Genomic DNA, 17,504 nt, shown 5'->3' with positions numbered 1-17,504 from the left:
CCACACAAACTATCTACCATCCAACAAGCTAGCTAGCAAGTGTTAGCTATTAATCTAGCTATGGCCGAATTGGTGGCTCTTGTGATTTAAATTTGAGAATTTATTGAATACCCTATGGTAAGGCTTGCAGTGTGGACCTGTGTCTAAGGTCAGGCAGTGAGAATCATTATAAAAACATTGTTGGCGTGTTTTTGTTAGCCGACCGGGTGTTCTCATACAGCCAGCGCCAAACATTGCTTTAAATTCTCAAATATACGCTTTTTGGATAAAGTGATCACATATTGCTAATCCAAATGCTTAGCTGTTATCACAGCTCATTTAAAAGCTTTAACACTGTTTCATGGCAAGTGAAGGTTGATAAAGCTGCCAACGCTATAAAGAAATAGCAATTATGCTTTAACTGGAAGTATCAACACATTATACGGCAATCTGGTATCACCTTAGAGCCGAAGAAGCGTGAGGTGAATCAACTCTTATTGTTTCTGTATGAAAAATGCTGTGTCATTTGGCGAGCCACTCTCTGTCTTTGACCAGCATGACTCGACTGCTGGAAGAAATTACAGCGGCCATGATTATCTTTCACTATGAAATGAAGCTATCACGGGAGAGAAAGAGGGAATTTCACACTTCGGAAATGAAATTGAGTACGGGGCTGTGAGAATGTCCTTGAGTAGAGACACAGCATTTGAAACTCTTTGAGGAACCCACAGAAATCTGCAATGACCAGCAAAATGGAGAGGCGTTCGAGGACCTAACTGCTGCATTCATTTATATGATTGCTTTCATTTTTTAATTTCTGTTTAAAGTAATTGCCATGACTTTAACACCTCATCAACGTGAACTTTAAAAAGATTACACTTGGATGTCTATAGATGTCTGATAAACCAGACCATTTAAATCTGATTCAAACGAAACAGTTTGCAGAAAATGTAAAGATAAGAAAACTGTGAGTAGATTTTTTTGATGCTATGAAGCTGAAATGATTTGCTTATATTGAGTGCATTTTCAGCACCTGCAATACAACATGCATGCTTGCTTTAAGGAGCAGTGTGTAACATGTTAAAGTATAATTTTCATTTTCATGTTTGCATATGTGCATAATCACCTGGAACTTGTTAGCTTAGATTAAGTTCTTCCTATTTATTATACGCACGGTGCATTTCCTCCGTGCTACATGCTAACCGCGGCGTTGGTGCCGAAGGAGCTCTCCTGATGTGAGACTACCTTACTCCAGGAGCAGGAGGCTGCAGGCTCTCTGTGTGGGAGAGGGTTTGTTGCCATGACAATAGTAATGTCACTTCAATGGCAGGGATGTTAATGTATGTGTGTGTGTGTGTGTGTGTGTGTGTGTGTGTGTGTGTGTGTGTGTGTGTGTGTGTGTGTGTGTGTGTGTGTGTGTGTGTGTGTGTGTGTGTGTGTGTGTGTGTGTGTGTGTGTGTGTGTGTGTGTGTGTGTGTGTGTGTGTGTGTGTGTGTGTGTGTGTGTGTGTGTGTGTGTGTGTGTGTGTGTGTGAGATTTTCACATGCAGGTTCATCTGCACGGAGGAGAAGTGATAGTGGCATCAATTTCCTCTGATTTCTGAGGCAGAGGGAGGAATATTAAAGGAGTTAAATGAGCTGCTCTAAACCCAGTCCACCAGCTACGTTAGGAAAAGGCTTTATTCTCTGTGATTCCTGCGTTTTACCTCATGAGCATCTGCTTGTTTTTCCTCCAACACAACAACATGGTGTTAATGCAGAGATCTGTGACTGATAGTGTTCCTATCTAACACACAGCAGGTCTTAGCGTTAGCTGCTGTGTTTGTATCGTGTTGCAGGTCAATGCCAATGATTCTCCTCCTGCTCGATACTAACATGCTTATCTTGCAGCTGTGACCTGCCCGGCTGTGTGGTGTCCTCAGGAACACAGATTGAATCCTCCATGGAAGAAAATTCAGTTGTGTGCACTTTCTATTAAAGCTCTCAAAGCATAACGTATAGGAACTGAAAGCTGGGAGTGATACTGAATCTCCTGTCTGTGTCTGGCTGGAGGTTCAGTTTGGAGATACCTTTGTAAATGCTTTCAGTGTTTGTGCTTCAGAGCATAGCAGCGTATCTGTCTCCACCCGTCAGGCTGCAGTTGGTTGTTGCAGGGAGAGCTCCCTTTTTGCACGGTTGCTTGGTCTTTTCACAAAATAAACAAAGTAAACCCAGGTGAGAAACACAATTAGTGGATCACTGTATTGGAGGTTAACAATAACATGTAGGTTCAATGAAGCACATGAGTTAAAGTTGTTTCCTAAAACAGAGCGGCAGGGATTTTTGTCTTGGACCTTGAAGGCAGCATCTCCGTGGTTCAATGGGATTTTGGATTGCTGCAGGAAATAATCTCTGTCTCAAAAATGTATGATACTATCACGTTTTGTTCAGCGGTAATCTCAACACCTTAACACAACTTTAGGATTGATGTAAAGAACTAATGTAAGTATATAAAGGAACCACAGCCAATCATATGACTTCATGTCACCGCGGCTAAAATATATATTTACATTCAGTTAATATTAGCAAGGTACAGAGAAAGATAACACACCTTTTTCATTAACTACTTATCTGTTTGTTCACACTTTTTCCAGTAATTTAATTTCCAGCCTCTACACTGAGAGTCTGCACAGGGTTTTTTCTCCAGCACTTTTCAATTATGTCAGTGTTATCTGGAAACAGCAGAGTAAAGACTTTCTCCTGCTGTCAGACTGAGCTCTGCACAGGGCTGAGATAAATTTAGCTCTCATTATGAAACGCCGACTCGTTTGGCTGAATGTGGCTCAGTCTCCATTGCTGGACAACCTCGATGATTGGATGGTCCTCTGAAGATCATTTCAGATGTGTCGCAGGGACATTAGCTGCCTGTGCGAGCTGTAAGGGGAATATTGCTCCTCTTCATCACATCCAACAGAAACTCTCCCTCCGCATTACAGACAGTAGGTCCCATATGATGCAAAAAAACAAAACAAAACAGTATATGGCTCCCATTTGTGTTAAGAGTCGGAAATGTTCAGCAAAAAAAGGTTGTCACTTATTCCCTTCAGATTAAAGTATGTGAAAACTGCTCCAAATATGGTTTTCGGTTTCATACGTGGCGTAAAATGTATATTTGACATCATGTGTGGGTTGTACAGCATTAGCAACAAAACAACCACGGTACGCTCCAACCCAGCCTCTTACCTGAATCCCCTCCCGCAGCACTTCTGTGTATTTTTGGCCACCGGTTTCAGCAGGACGGCTAAGAAGAGTTGTCGGAAACATCCAGCTGCATGCGCAAAGTTCAACTTCAAGGTCGGATTCAGGATCACAAATGAACTGTTGCACCGCTGAGTTTCTGCCGGTGGACATTGTGAAACGAGGGGACTCTGAAATTTTGGGGCATCTCGCCCGGGGGGCGGGGTTACGTAGATAGACAGAAACACTTCCACAAAGGGACGTGGCCAGCAGCAGCTCGTTTGCATTTAATGCTACAGACACATTATCAGCACTTTGGGAAAAAAGGGCTGAAACAGAGGGGTTTATGGCCTGCTATTATTCTTAATCTGTTTGGTATTTTGAGTAAAAAAATCAGAGACATGTTTTGTATATACAGTGGGGCAAAAAAGTATTTAGTCAGCCACCAATTGTGCAAGTTCTCCCATTTAAAAAGATGAGAGAGGCCTGTAATTCTTATCATAGGTATACCTCAACTATGAGAGACAGAATGAGAAAAAGAAATCCAGGAAATCACATTGTAGGATTTTTAAAGAATTTATTTCAAATTATTGTGGAAAATAAGTATTTGGTCAATAACAAAAGTTCATCTCAATACTTTGTTTTATACCCTTTGTTGGCAATGACAGAGGTCAAACGTTTTCTGTAAGTCTTCACAAGGTTTTCACACACTGTTGCTGGTATTTTGGCCCATTCCTCCATGCAGATCTCCTCTAAAGCAGTGATGTTTTGGGGCTGTCGCTGGGCAACACGGACTTTCAACTCCCTCCAAAGATTTTCTATGGGGTTGAGATCTGGAGACTGGCTAGGCCACTCCAGGACCTTGAAATGCTTCTTACGAAGCCACTCCTTCATTGCCCTGGCGGTGTGTTTGGGATCATTGTCATGCTGAAAGACCCAGCCACGCTTCATCTTCAGTGCCCTTGCTGATGGAAGGAGGTTTTCACACAAAATCTCACGATACATGGCCCCATTCATTCTTTCCTTTACACGGATCAGTCGTCCTGGTCCCTTTGCAGAAAAACAGCCCCAAAGCATGATGTTTCCACCCCCATGCTTCACAGTAGGTATGGTGTTCTTTGGATGCAACTCTGCATTCTTTCTCCTCCAAACACGACGAGTTGAGTTTTTACCAAAAAGTTCTATTTTGGTTTCTTCTGACCATATGACATTCTCCCAATCCTCTTCTGGATCATCCAAATGCCCTCTGGCAAACTTCAGACGGGCCGGGACATGTACTGGCTTAAGCAGGGGGACACGTCTGGAACTGCAGGATTTAAGTCCCTGGCGGCGTAGTGTGTTACTGATGGTAGCCTCTGTTACTTTGGTCCCAGCTCTCTGCAGGTCATTCACTAGGTCCCCCCGTGTGGTTCTGGGATTTTTGCTCACCGTTCTTGTGATCATTTTGACCCCACGGGGTGAGATCTTGCGTGGAGCCCCAGATCGAGGGAGATTAGCAGTGGTCTTGTATGTCTTCCATTTTCTAATAATTGCTCCCACAGTTGATTTCTTCACACCAAGCTGCTTACCTATTGCAGATTCAGTTTTCCCAGCCTGATGCAGGTCTACAATTTTGTCTCTGGTCTCCTTTGACAGCTCTTTGGTCTTGGCCATAGTGGAGTTTGAGTATGACTGTTTGAGGTTGTGGACAGGTGTCTTTTATACTGATAACGAGTTCAAAAAGGTGCCATTAATACAGGTAACGAGTGGAGGACAGAGGAGCCTCTTAAAGAAGAAGTTACAGGTCTGTGAGAGCCAGAAATCTTGCTTGTTTGTAGGTGACCAAATACTTATTTTACCGAGGAATTTACCAATTAATTCTTTAAAAATCCTACAATGTGATTTCCTGAATTTTTTTTTCTCATTCTGTCTCTCATAGTTGAGGTATACCTATGATAAAAATTACAGGCATCTCTCATCTTTTTAAATGGGAGAACTTGCACAATTGGTGGCTGACTAAATACTTTTTTGCCCCACTGTATTTGAGACCTTCAATATATTGTTGAAATCCAGTATAATACGTCACCTTTAATGTTTGTTATTTTATGTTGAGATTTGTGCAGAAATAGACACTTGGTTCTTATTAGGACCTGAGCACTGACAAAGTTGGAGCGAAGGACTTAAGGTAATCCAACAGGTTTGTATTATTAAGGATACAGGTAGAAAAAAGGCCAAATGCTTATCTAAGAAGTTACGTACAGACGTGCTTGTGTATGAACTGCAGCTATGGTTATAGAAAAAGTTAGTTCCGGACAAAAGGGGACCCTTTACTAAAAAGCTAGTTCCGGACATCCCTAACCACAATTATTGATTCAAATTCAAGTAAAACTTAGAAGTGTTTTATGTTGTATCTCCACCTATTGTTTGTTTTGCTTGTTATTCATTAGTTAATGCATTTCCCAGCAGCATCTGTGAGTTGTAATGGGATATGCGAACAATAACTAGGATTAATTATTGGTTACGGGCCATTTAGCAGCTGCAATATGATTCATACATGTAGGAACTAATCACCAGACTGTGGTCCATTAATATATTGCATAAAGTAACGTGTACAACAATTCCTGAAGTGCAGATCAGTAGTTTACTACTCATTAATTACCAGTTAGATCCTGATTATTTCCTGTCCATGCACCAGTACCTCCTCACTGTTTCATGTATCTTCAGAAACATTTAAGTCAGTGTGAAGGATAATTTTGCCATGTGTGTGAGGGATGTGTGTGTGTTGTTGGAGGAGAGAGGGAGAGATGTGAGTGTCCCGTCTATGAAAGCGCCATTAAATTGTCACTTATGATGGATGTTCCGCCTTTTCTGCATTAACTGGTACATTAGAAGTCATTAATTCTTCAGGATGTGCTCTGGAGATCACAGCCTCCCAGGGGGGTCTCTGCCTCCATAAAGCGGGGGGGGGGGGGGTGGGGGTAGTGGGAGATAAAGAGAGGAAGAGGGGGAGAGACTCGCAGTGTGATAGCCGCTTCTGATTTGATGCATGCTCATACTGTTGCCGTGGCCTTGAGCAGAGGGCGACTCTCTCTCCGCCTGTAATGTGAGGAGAACCTACATTATCTCTTTTTACTGCACTTTTCCTCCAACTGCAGACACACACAGCCTTTAAAGACCCTGTCCTCTTCGTTCAAAAGATCACATCAAGCTCAAAAGATATTAAATAGCTCTTTTACAACCCATTAAGTAATCCTCAATTACACACCAAGCATGCTTTTATATTATAAAACACGTTCAATTTTCATTTTGTTCAGTGTCATCTCGTCTTTCTGCACTTTTTTTCCAAAAGCAGACTTGCTGCTTTAAAGAGGTCCTATTGTGCTTATAGTTCCCTTTTCTGACCTTAAAGGGACAGTACCCCTAAAAATACATATTTAACATTTTGACTTTTGTGCTATTCATCAATCTGGGTAGTTAGGGTTAGAGTACCAGCTGTAGAGATCTCTGCCTTCCATCAAATGCGAAAAATTTGCTCTGGCTAAAAACATTCTTTATAATAACATAAAAGTTCTGCCTCTTTAAAGAGATCATGACCCTCTTCTTCTTCTAATCCATATATTTGATTGTGAACACTTTAATTTAAGAACTATTTTCTTTCTATTTACAAAAGGAACCATTGCCTCTGCTCCTCAACGAGAAGTTACCTGAGCTAGCTAACATTAATTCTCAGACGGCCATTCATGTTTACTTTTTGCGAAGAAAGGATGTTTTGTTTGAAAAGCAGCAGCTACATGAAATAGTTTTTGTGCAAGATTCATCTTGGTTAAAATCTCCTAGCTCGACTCCTGTCAGTGGAAGTGGTTTTATAAACAGCGTCAGACTTCCCCACCCCTCATTGTCACCTGTCTGTGTCACACCTCCACTTCTCCTCTCATCAGCAGAGAGACATACGCTACACTGCTCGGTGTTCCCACCTATTAAAACGTGTCAACATATTTCAGATCTTTTACGCAGCATGATGAAAAGTTATTTCCGCCTTCCCCTCTCTCTGAGGCAGCATGTGAAGGGAATCCCTCTGTGTGTTTCCTCTCTGATGATGATCGCTGCGACCCCAGACCTTCCTCCTCTTGAACGCAGCCCACACATTCAGAGCAGAGCTGAATGGAGAGGGTCTCTGCACTGACCCCTGCAAACTCTCCCCCCCCCCCCCCTTAGCACACTGTGCCTCACTAATCACTCTTCAAAATAAGAGGGACGTGGGAGGCTTGTAATAGCCTCGTTGCACGGTAACCGTAAATTCTACTTCCGCTGTTACTGTATGCGCTTCTAAACTTCCGGTGTGATATCGGTGAACGTCAAACATGGCGAGTTTCTACACTAGATGCCTGCAGGATCTCCCAAACATTTCCATCTCAGATGTCCACCGACTTGTTCGGATGGGCAGTTCTACACCGAAGAGCAAACGTGATAAGGGATACAAAATGTACCTATCCAGTTATATCGACAATTATGAAGGTAAGTTGTAACTATGGCACAATATTATTGTAGCTACATAGCTAACATTAGCGCTTACATAGTGATATTACTGTGGTAATAGCTTTACTTACTTTTATAATTTAACGTGGTCTTTGCTCGACTTTTCAATGTTCAATGTCCAAAATCCTCCGACGCAAGGCTTCGTTGTCCTCAACCAAGTCACTTGCTCGTATCACCGTTTGTGGCAACACCGAGTAGTCGTGGTCAGTAGCTACAGCCGCGATTTCCATCTCGTTGTCAGAGACATCGGGACTCTCCACATCTGGCCGCGGGCGCCTCTCCCAAACACTCGGTCTAGGTGCCGATAGCTCAAACCCGTTCCAAGAAAACAGAACAGGGACTGATCCCTTTTGGAGTTTTCTTAGTCCCCCGGCTGTCACGACAAAATCTGTGCTTTTAAAGTGCCTACTGCAGACCTTTGAATGTTTCGTCGGACTGAAATTATCCCTTCGGATTCTCCTCAGCCACTCGGCCCGTACCGCCGGGTCAACGGGAAATGAATGAAAGGAAAGTAGCTTATTGTACCTCGAAGAATTCGTACACTGAGGTACACAACAGTGCAGTGCCGATGTCCCCACCCTTTGAAAGGTCAGTCGTCTTTCTTTTATTGTGAACACACTCATTGTACACTTCTAAATAGTAAAAGCCGGTTACCGGTATCCAGCTGTCAAACGCTATCATAACACGGAAGTGTTCGACCGGAAGTTTAGACGCGCATACAAGTAACAGCGGAAGTAGAATTTACGGTTACCGTGCAAGGAGGCTATTGGCAAGTGTCAGAGAGAGATCTTCGTCCTCAGGGCGTCAGTCTGAATCCATTCATGTTTCTCTGCAAACGCTGGATATTCCTCTAAAATGCATGACATGATAATCCAGATAAACCTGCAAGCGTCGGTAACGCAAGTCTATAATGCAAGTGTTACCCAAGCTTATTACATGAGGAAAATGCCCGGCAGTTGTTTAACTTGTAGCTGCAAATTGGTCCTCCAGTGAGGTGGTGCATTGTGGGAAAACATTGAGCCTGGTCTGATCTGGCAGTAAGGGGGTAGGAGGCCACATATTACGAGTATTGCTGTGTTACAAGTGGCACACCCAGTGACAGCTCTGTTTCCAATTAGAGTCCTGCAGCAGAGAGCAGTGAGACATGAGAGGGAAATTGACTCTTTTTTTTTTCCTTTACTGAAAACTATTTGGGGTTGCGTACAGTGCAAATGCGCATGTAAGCTTACCCTAAAATGTAATGAGTTATTTTAAATATGTGATCACATGATTCCTTCCAATATTATTGCAGATCTCCTCTAAGCTAGCTAGGTAACGTAGCTGCTACTAACATAGTAAGTTAACACTTACAGTTACAAAACCCCTACCAACAGTGACAGATGGCCAACTTTGTTATCCCTGAATGTCAACAAGCAGTCCAATCCCAGCTTTGTGCGTCACTTTTTATTGTCCCCTGGTTTCCGTTGTGTTTTGTGCTCCTTGCAGCGTTTTGTATTTTCAGCAATTTTTTAATGCAACTCTTTTAGTCACTGCGCATGATTCGACAATATCAGTATGAATGTTTCCTAAAAGCTCCGCATGTGTTGAAGATGTTTCTTAATTTTCATGTGTTTTGTCACATGTGTGTTTTTATATTTGCATCGTTTGTGTAACTGCAGTGCGTTTCTCCTAATGGAAAGGTTTTGAGCCATCGGAGAGTGTTTGCACCTGTTGGCCACTGTAGATGCTTCCCCTGGAACATGTTGTAGCTGTAGAGGGAATCCCTTCCTACAGAGCAGAACCCCTCTGGGAGCTCCTGTGTTTGCTCGCTGTGAGGGGAAGCAGTTTTCTGACAAGGACTCGCATCGATGTTCCTGCCTCCGTCCGTAGAGAATCTGCAGTTTGATTCAGTGTAGTGTCACCATTATGCATGAGAAAACACCCTTTACAGGAGATGTGTTATTTCAGGATATTAAAGCAGGTTCACTTTAGCTGTGATCTTGCTGAAAAATGCAAAAAAAAGCAGAACTTAATTTAAAAAGACAGAGAGACTTTAATTATTATGAATTGTGAATTATGAACCGTCACTAACGGAAGCAGGAAGTCATTTCCTTTGTCCCCACAGCCATTCACGGCCTTTGCAGTATCAAAGTATTAAAAATATAAAATACTGACATTCAAATGTTATTGCTTCCTCCACAGTGTGTGTGTGTGTGTGTGTGTGTGTGTGTGTGTGTGTGTGTGTGTATATAGTGTGTATAGTGTGTGACGCTGCCTCCTGCTCATTTGGGTAGTTGACAGGTGTTCTCATCAAGTTTAACAGCGTTTATTAATACAATCATATGATGAGTCTACAAAGAAAACACAGCTGTGGTCCTTCCCCATCCCACCGTTTGATGTTCTGTTTCAATATTGATTATTCTTACACAGGTGAGGTTTCTCATTGGACCATCATTGTATTAACAATGAAGAGTGTTACTAAAAAGTATAGGTATGGGGGGCATTACAAACGTTATGGCTTGACATTAACTTCCCCCTGCCTCCTGTCTGCAGATCTTTCAAAAAAGCATCAGCACTGTAGAGTTTGATTTAACCATTTTCCACTGTTGGCAGATTTGCTCTGTTTTATCATTGTGTTTTATCAGTATATTTGAAATGACTAGGTAAGCTACGCTAGCTAGCATGTGATACTATTCTTAAATTAGCCGACTAAACCTTCCATTTTAGGTAGTTTTCCAACAACAGTGAGAGGTGACCAATTTTACAAAGTCCTTTGTATTTACTATAATAAAGAAACTGCAGAAACTATGTTTTTTGCATGTAAGTAAAAGCACTTTAATGAATCTCGTGCAGTATGCTACCTGAGTGCTGCTGCAGCAACAAGTCAAGCGTTGGTAACTCAGGGTTGTGTCTAGACGCAGCATTTAGGATCTCTGCCTGTGTTTGTTTTTTAGGAGGGGGGTTTTGGGTGGTCAGATGTTCAATAATATATGAATAAAAATATATAAATATATGGTTTTCCATTTTCCTCCCTGCTTTAGAGCAGTGTGTGTGTGTAATCTTCAGGTTAGAAACACAGTGACTCACGCTCATGTTGTGCATGAAGAGTACTCAGATTACTTCCTGTGTCAGGTTCCTTGTGGTGCTGCTTCATGTTTCCTGTGACTTGATCTGCTGTTACCTGTGCTGACAGCCCCTCTGCAGACCCCCTCCTGTCAAACATGGAGTTTTTTTTTTATTCAGATGAGACTTGCTCACTCCCACATCCTCAGGATTATTTGGTGCTTGTCTGTGTCTCTGTATGTATATTAGTAGGAGGAGGATTCCTGTATTGTCTCTCCTCCCACAGAGACGTTTTGTTTCAGTCTGCGGGGGCGCCGTCTCCTCCAGACTCTCTGCAGACCCTCTTCCTGCAGCAGTGAGTCAGTGGGTCAGCCTGTAATAGCAGCGCTCCCAATTACAGCTCTCCTGAAGCTCTGTCTCACCCTCTCCTGTCAGTGGAGGAGCTTTTAGGAGCCTTCTTCTTCTTCTATGTTTAATGAGGATGAGCAGCAGCCCCCTGCAGTCTGACACAGCTACCTGTTGTGTTCACCGCTCGCTGTCTATCTCCCTAAACAGCCAAGCTGTCGACGACAGAAGGGCGACTGACTCTAAACTCTCCCCCCGTGCAGGGACTCGCTGCCGTGACAGAGTATAAAAGCAGAGACATGTAGAGTTTCCCGAGAACAATGAGAAGACAGCTTCCTCTCTGCACACAGTGTGGAGGGACACAGTGTTTGTATCCAGTCTGCCAGGGATCCTCTGTGAAAGAAAAAGTTCAACACTCTTTTTTTAATTCCTTCCAGGAGCTAGAGAAGATCTAAACCAGTCCAGGTTAGTGTGGCATAGCAGTAGGACTGAGAGGAGTTGACAACATTTGTAAAGACATGGTGATAACTTCTGGGTCCTTCATGTGATGCTTTTGGACGTACAAATACTGTTTTCTATAAAGAAACATCAGGATTAATTTCCTTTATTGTTAAATAAAAAGAGTTGCAGGGGCTAAATTAAACTCGGTTAGCTTGATACTGTTCAGCCTTTCAGGATCCTGCAGATGTTGCCAGATGTAGACCGTCAAAAATGGTTCTCACTTTACTACAGGGAAGGGAAAACCTCCAGAAGCAGAATAGGGCCGCTCCAACTGCTAGCTTCAACATGTTCTGTACGATGCATTAGACTCGTATAGATTTTTTTTTCTCTCACTCCTAGGTAAAATATAATATATTTCCATAGCAGGCAAATGCATTTCAGTAACATTGTTGAGAACAGATTGAGAAGAACTCTTTTGCAGAACTAACTTTGGTGTTTTGTGTACATCGTGTGTGGATTGTGTGAAATTCAGTGCAGTGAGAAGTCCTGAACCAGCATGAAACACACAAACGATGTAGATTTACTTCCCACTCCTCTCACACACCACTGAGCAGAATTACACACACACCCTTTACAGTGTCCAGGGTTTCTTCTTCATGTGTTTGGATGGTATTTAATGTGGTTTTTTTTATGCAATCCTCAACTACAGTATCCATAGCAGCCATATGAAGAGTGAGAGATGAGCAAGAATGTCCTTCTGGGTATTTCTAATATTAATTTGAAGTCAGTTCATATTTATTATTTGAAATGTGACTCAAGCAGCTCAGCTTAAATTTACTCCACTACATTTATTTAAAACTCACTAGCTATCAGTAACACTAGGATTTGTATACTTTTTACATATGATGATGATTTGAATGGATTTTGTGAATGTAAAACAGTTTGTGAATCTGAGCTGCAGCTTTTTACAGCCTCGCCCACACCCCCCCCACCCCGCTGGCTGGGAAGAGGAGACTTTTTGAGAAAATCAAAATCAATATCTATCTAAAGGGGAGACACTCGCAGCATTAATCTTGTGGCTCCGCTGTGATTCTCACTGTAATTAATCGATGCTTTATCCGGAGAAATTTGGCAATTAATCTTTAATTCTCTAATGGAGCACACAGACAGAGATTATTCAATACCAAACTAATGAGCTCTATTATAAGTGTGCAGGAAGAGGAGGGTGAAATACAAGGCTGTGTGGAAGAGGAAGGTTCGGCTGGTTCCTTTGGAGACGGTTTAAAAAGCAGCAGAGCTTAAAGAGCAGCACGTGTCCCCTGGTATGTGATGAACTGCACATGAACTCCTGTTGGTGACACAGGTTTACTCATACACACACACAGACACACACACTCACACACAGGCCACTCTGCATCATGCAAGTTTCATCAGACAGGTGAACGCACCATGAGAGAGGGAACTAAACCAGTGATCGGGACTGACAGTCCCACTGTCCGTCTTCTTATTTCCATGTCTTTTCAAATCACAACATGCTGCAGCAGGATAAATAAAGGATGTTTCAGCTTGAATACAATTCCCTTTTTATCAGTCTAAATAAATATAATGGCATTTCTATTTGTGTAATTAGAAGCTTTTAGATTGAGCTGAGTCTCTTTATGTGAATTAAGCATGTCTCCTTTTACTCTTAATGAGCAAATAATCATAAAGAAATGGTGAAGAAGCAGGAGAACTATTCCATTACACATTAAGACCATTCTTTCATTGAATGCAAAGACAAAAACCTCATCAAAAATGATTTTTAACGCAATTTTGCAAGTTCTATTTAATGTTGCTCTTTCTTAGCAGTTTTGCAATGCAATGCTTCAAAATGTGCACGCAAATAATATTATGGGAACATGAGTTATGACAAAAATTTGGTCAACATGTTGCTGCCATCATATTCTGAATGATTGCGTCGGCCATCGTAGTTTATAAACGTGGACCACAGTGAAAAATCCCATCCATAACTGAGCACATCACCATTTACCATGTTTTACTTAGTGTAAGAAACCCCACACAGCTCAGTAAACACAGCGAAACTTTATTTGATCATGTCATAAATGTAATGTTCGTATTTAGATTTTTTGATTCAATATAGTGTTGGTAGTTTAAAACATAAGCACTTTGGCGAGTTATGTCATAAGCACATTTTTCGCCCACCGACATTAAATGTAAAGTCAATGAAAAGACGATGATAGATGCAAATTTACGCTGGGAAAGAATCCAAACCTAGACTGTTTAATGGCATGACAACATTTTCTTTCTGTTGCTCCACTCTGTTCTCCTCCTGCCATGCACATGCAGGAGAAAATCCTCTTCATAACAAATTTTACTGTGGTTTTTATGTGCTGCACAGGGAGGCAGGCCTCTAAACACGAGGATTAACGTCCATTGTGATGTTCCTAAGCGCAGCGTATTAACCGTTTTCTCATGAAATACCATGAAAGCCACTTTGAAACAGGATCCTCTGATACACCGGTGTCAGGGGAACAGTGTGTCTGCGAGCCGTGATCTCACATTCAATTACAGCTCTGTCTTAAATGAGACATCTCCTTGGAATCATGGTGTTATAAAATGTAAAGGGAGTAATGCACGAGACCTGTGTGTGATCTGTCTCTGTGGATTTATCCTCACTGCGAGCTCTGCATGAGCATGGAGGAGAGATATGAAAGCAAATCTTCCCTTCTGCCCCCATTACCAGAAGCCCTGGATCAACAGAGAGGTTCGCCTTCTGGTCAAAGCAAGAGATGTGGCCTTCAGGTCTGGTGACCGAGAGGCCTATAGCTCTGCCAAAGCCAACCTGAGGAGGGGAATCGCACAGGACAAACACGGTTACAAACAGAGGATTGAAGAGCACTACATACAGACAATCACCAACTACAAACCATCCAGCACTGTGCCCCACCAACTCCTCTTCCCTTCCCGACGAGCTCAATCACTTCTATGCTTGCTTCGACCGGGAAAACAAAGAGGTCATCCTCAAAGCAGTTCTACCTCAAAATGAACTGCCTCTCACACTCTCCACCTCAGATGTCTGCTCCACCTTGAGAAAGGTGAACGCGCGGAAGGCAGCCGGGCCTGATGGAATACCTGGATGCGTGCTCAAAGCCTGTGCAGAGCAGCTGGCCGGGGTCTTTACGGACATGTTCAACCTATCCCTGGCCCAGGCAGTTGTTCCCACAACTTTCAAGACCGCCACCATCGTGCCAGTGCCGAAGCACTCCACCGCTACGGCCCATAATGACTTCCGTCCTGTCGCGCTCACCCCAATCATCGCCAAGTGCTTCGAGAGACTGGTTCTCTCTAACCTGAAATATACAATCTCTAAATACTTACTGGTATAACATATATAGTAATTTATTTTCTCTCTGTATATATTAAAGTACATCTTTGCACTTCTTGTTGGATGCTAACTGCATTTCATTGGCTTGTACCTGTACTTTGCACAATGACAATAAAGTTGAATCTAAGTCTAAAAATCTAAAAAAAATACTTTTTCATATTCCACTTCCTATTTTTTTTACCCTCCCTCTATCGGTACTTAACTTTTCATGTTTGTGTGAGCTCAGTCGGTGTAGCTAAGGCTGTCCGGTTGTCGCAGGTCACGTAGTCAATCTGAGGAGTGTTTGTCTCTCTGATTGAATCGTCCCGTGGCTGCAGGTTAATGGAGCGTGCTCGTATGATCAGGATTATCCTGCCGCTGGATCTTCTGTGTTCAGCCTATAATAAAAATGGATTTAGTCTTTTACTTTCTGACATACTCCTTAATCTCTGCACAAACATGTAGTGTGTGACAGATCCCCAAGAGATGCTTTGTACTGTATGTATGCTAGCAACATGTATCTCTCTGGCACTACCTTTTTGTTTTAGGTGAAATATATTGACAATTGAAAGGATTGTCAACAAAGTTTTGTAGGGAGTTCTAAGGTGAACTTTACAGAATTTACAGCTGTTAGGACTCTAACCATTGGATGTAAGAAAATGATTCTGATTTGAATTACAAGAGCCACTGATTTAGCGACATTCACTAGCTAGCTTGTTAGAGGAGTAGCTAATGTAAGTTAGCTTACTAAATAGATAGATGGTAAACATTAGCTAGCTTGATTTACAGACAGACAGACAGACAATATTTGCCAGCTTGTTAGATAACTAGCTAATATTCACACATTTGACAGCAGTGTGGCTCCTGTCATGTTGTTAGTGAAAACTGTAAAGAAGCTATTATGGAAACTTATTTTCGTACCCAATCCTAAATACAACTCAAGTTGTTTTCAGCCTTAACCTTTGTTTTTTTGACGACATCATTTCCCCTTTATTTTAATTTATCCTCTTGTCTCTGTAAAGTTATATTTAAAGATTTCAACGGCCTTTGCTTTATTTGTTGCCCTTTAGCAGACATTTTTAAATGAATCACTGTGTGTTCGCTTGCATGAAATTGATACACCTGCACACATTTTTTGTGTTTTATTTCTACTGTATTTATGACTGAATATGAATATTGAAAAAGGCTTTGTCCTCCTCTCTCTGAACTAACTCCTGTATCTGTACAAACTGAATGAAATATTGTAAACCTTTAGTCCTTGGATTAAAGTATCTCTGAGTGAGAGAGGAGTCCTCTTTGTCCTCCTCACATCACAATAAATCACTGTGCAGTAATGAACGAGCTGCAGGCTCCATTCATCTTCCCTGTAAACCCTGGCTGTCTGATTTGTACAAATATTTCGGAGGGGGAATTAGAGATGATGGGTAGGGATCCTCTGATGTGATGGAGACCTCTGTAGTTAGATCCATCAGGGCGGAGAGGCCATTATCTCTGCAATCTAACACGGCTCAATAATTAATCACCTCATCAGCTGTTTGTTTGACTCTACAACACTTTCCTCCTCAGACAACCGTCCTTTAATTTCAGAGAATACACACCTGAATCCTCTTTGCTTCATGCATATTAAAATGAATTATATGGACATTTCAAGGACAGAAACACCTTGAGACGTATCAGGCGACCTTTTAGTTTTAAAAGATATGACAACATGATGATCCCTTTAGGAGTTGTGTATGTTTTTAAGGTAGTTAACAATGCCTTTACTAGTTTTATAGTAAGTGTAATTGTAATTGTTTACCAGTTTCTCCAGTAGCTGCGCTCTCTTAGCAGTCTTTTCGGCAATATTTGGCAGCTGTTGACTGAAAAAAACACTTTAAAAAGTCTCTAAATAGCAGACACACACTGATAGTGTAGCATTTAGCAGCTAAAAGATAAAGACATGCAAAAAATAGGAATTATTGCACCTATGTTCAACAGGTGCAAGGAAGTGCAATAAAACAAGTTTGGTAACGTTAAGATTGGTAGTTCGGTATGATATATAAAAGGTGTCCCTAAAACTATGAATCATGAGAAAAGTGAGTGAAATATGAATGCAATTTTTTATAAATACGTGTCTTGTGAAAAATGGATTTTCTGCATGGAAAATTACTTAATCATTTATCAAAAAAAGTTTGAATTAGATTAGATTTAAAAGTTGTAGATCAATATGTAAAGCATATTTTTATTTGTGAGGCACTCTGTGTGTTTTTATCCCGATGTGCAGCAAAGCATCTGTCAAAGGGCTGTTGAGAACGAAGAGTTGCATGCGCTGAAGGTAAGACAGTAATTGGAGATAAATGAGCTCCTGAGTGAGTTTCTTCTGGTTTCAGTTTGACTCTGGGTCTGCTCTGTTGTGTAACACCAGCTGTGTCATCAATTAACACACAATGTGCTAAAGTGCTGCTAACGAGCACGCTGCAGAGAGAGGAGATAAACATAGAGCACACTACTCAGTCACCCTCCGCTTCTTCTCCTTCTCCTTCTCTTTTTCTGCTTCTTCTTCTCCTTCTCCTTCTTCTCACACTTCTTTTTTTACAACTTCTTCTTCTTCTTGGTCCTCCTGG

The sequence above is a fragment of the Eleginops maclovinus genome, chromosome 14 (assembly GCF_036324505.1).
Source record: "Eleginops maclovinus isolate JMC-PN-2008 ecotype Puerto Natales chromosome 14, JC_Emac_rtc_rv5, whole genome shotgun sequence".
Classification (NCBI taxonomy): Eukaryota; Metazoa; Chordata; class Actinopteri; order Perciformes; family Eleginopidae; genus Eleginops; species Eleginops maclovinus.
This window is presented reverse-complemented; position numbering follows the sequence as displayed.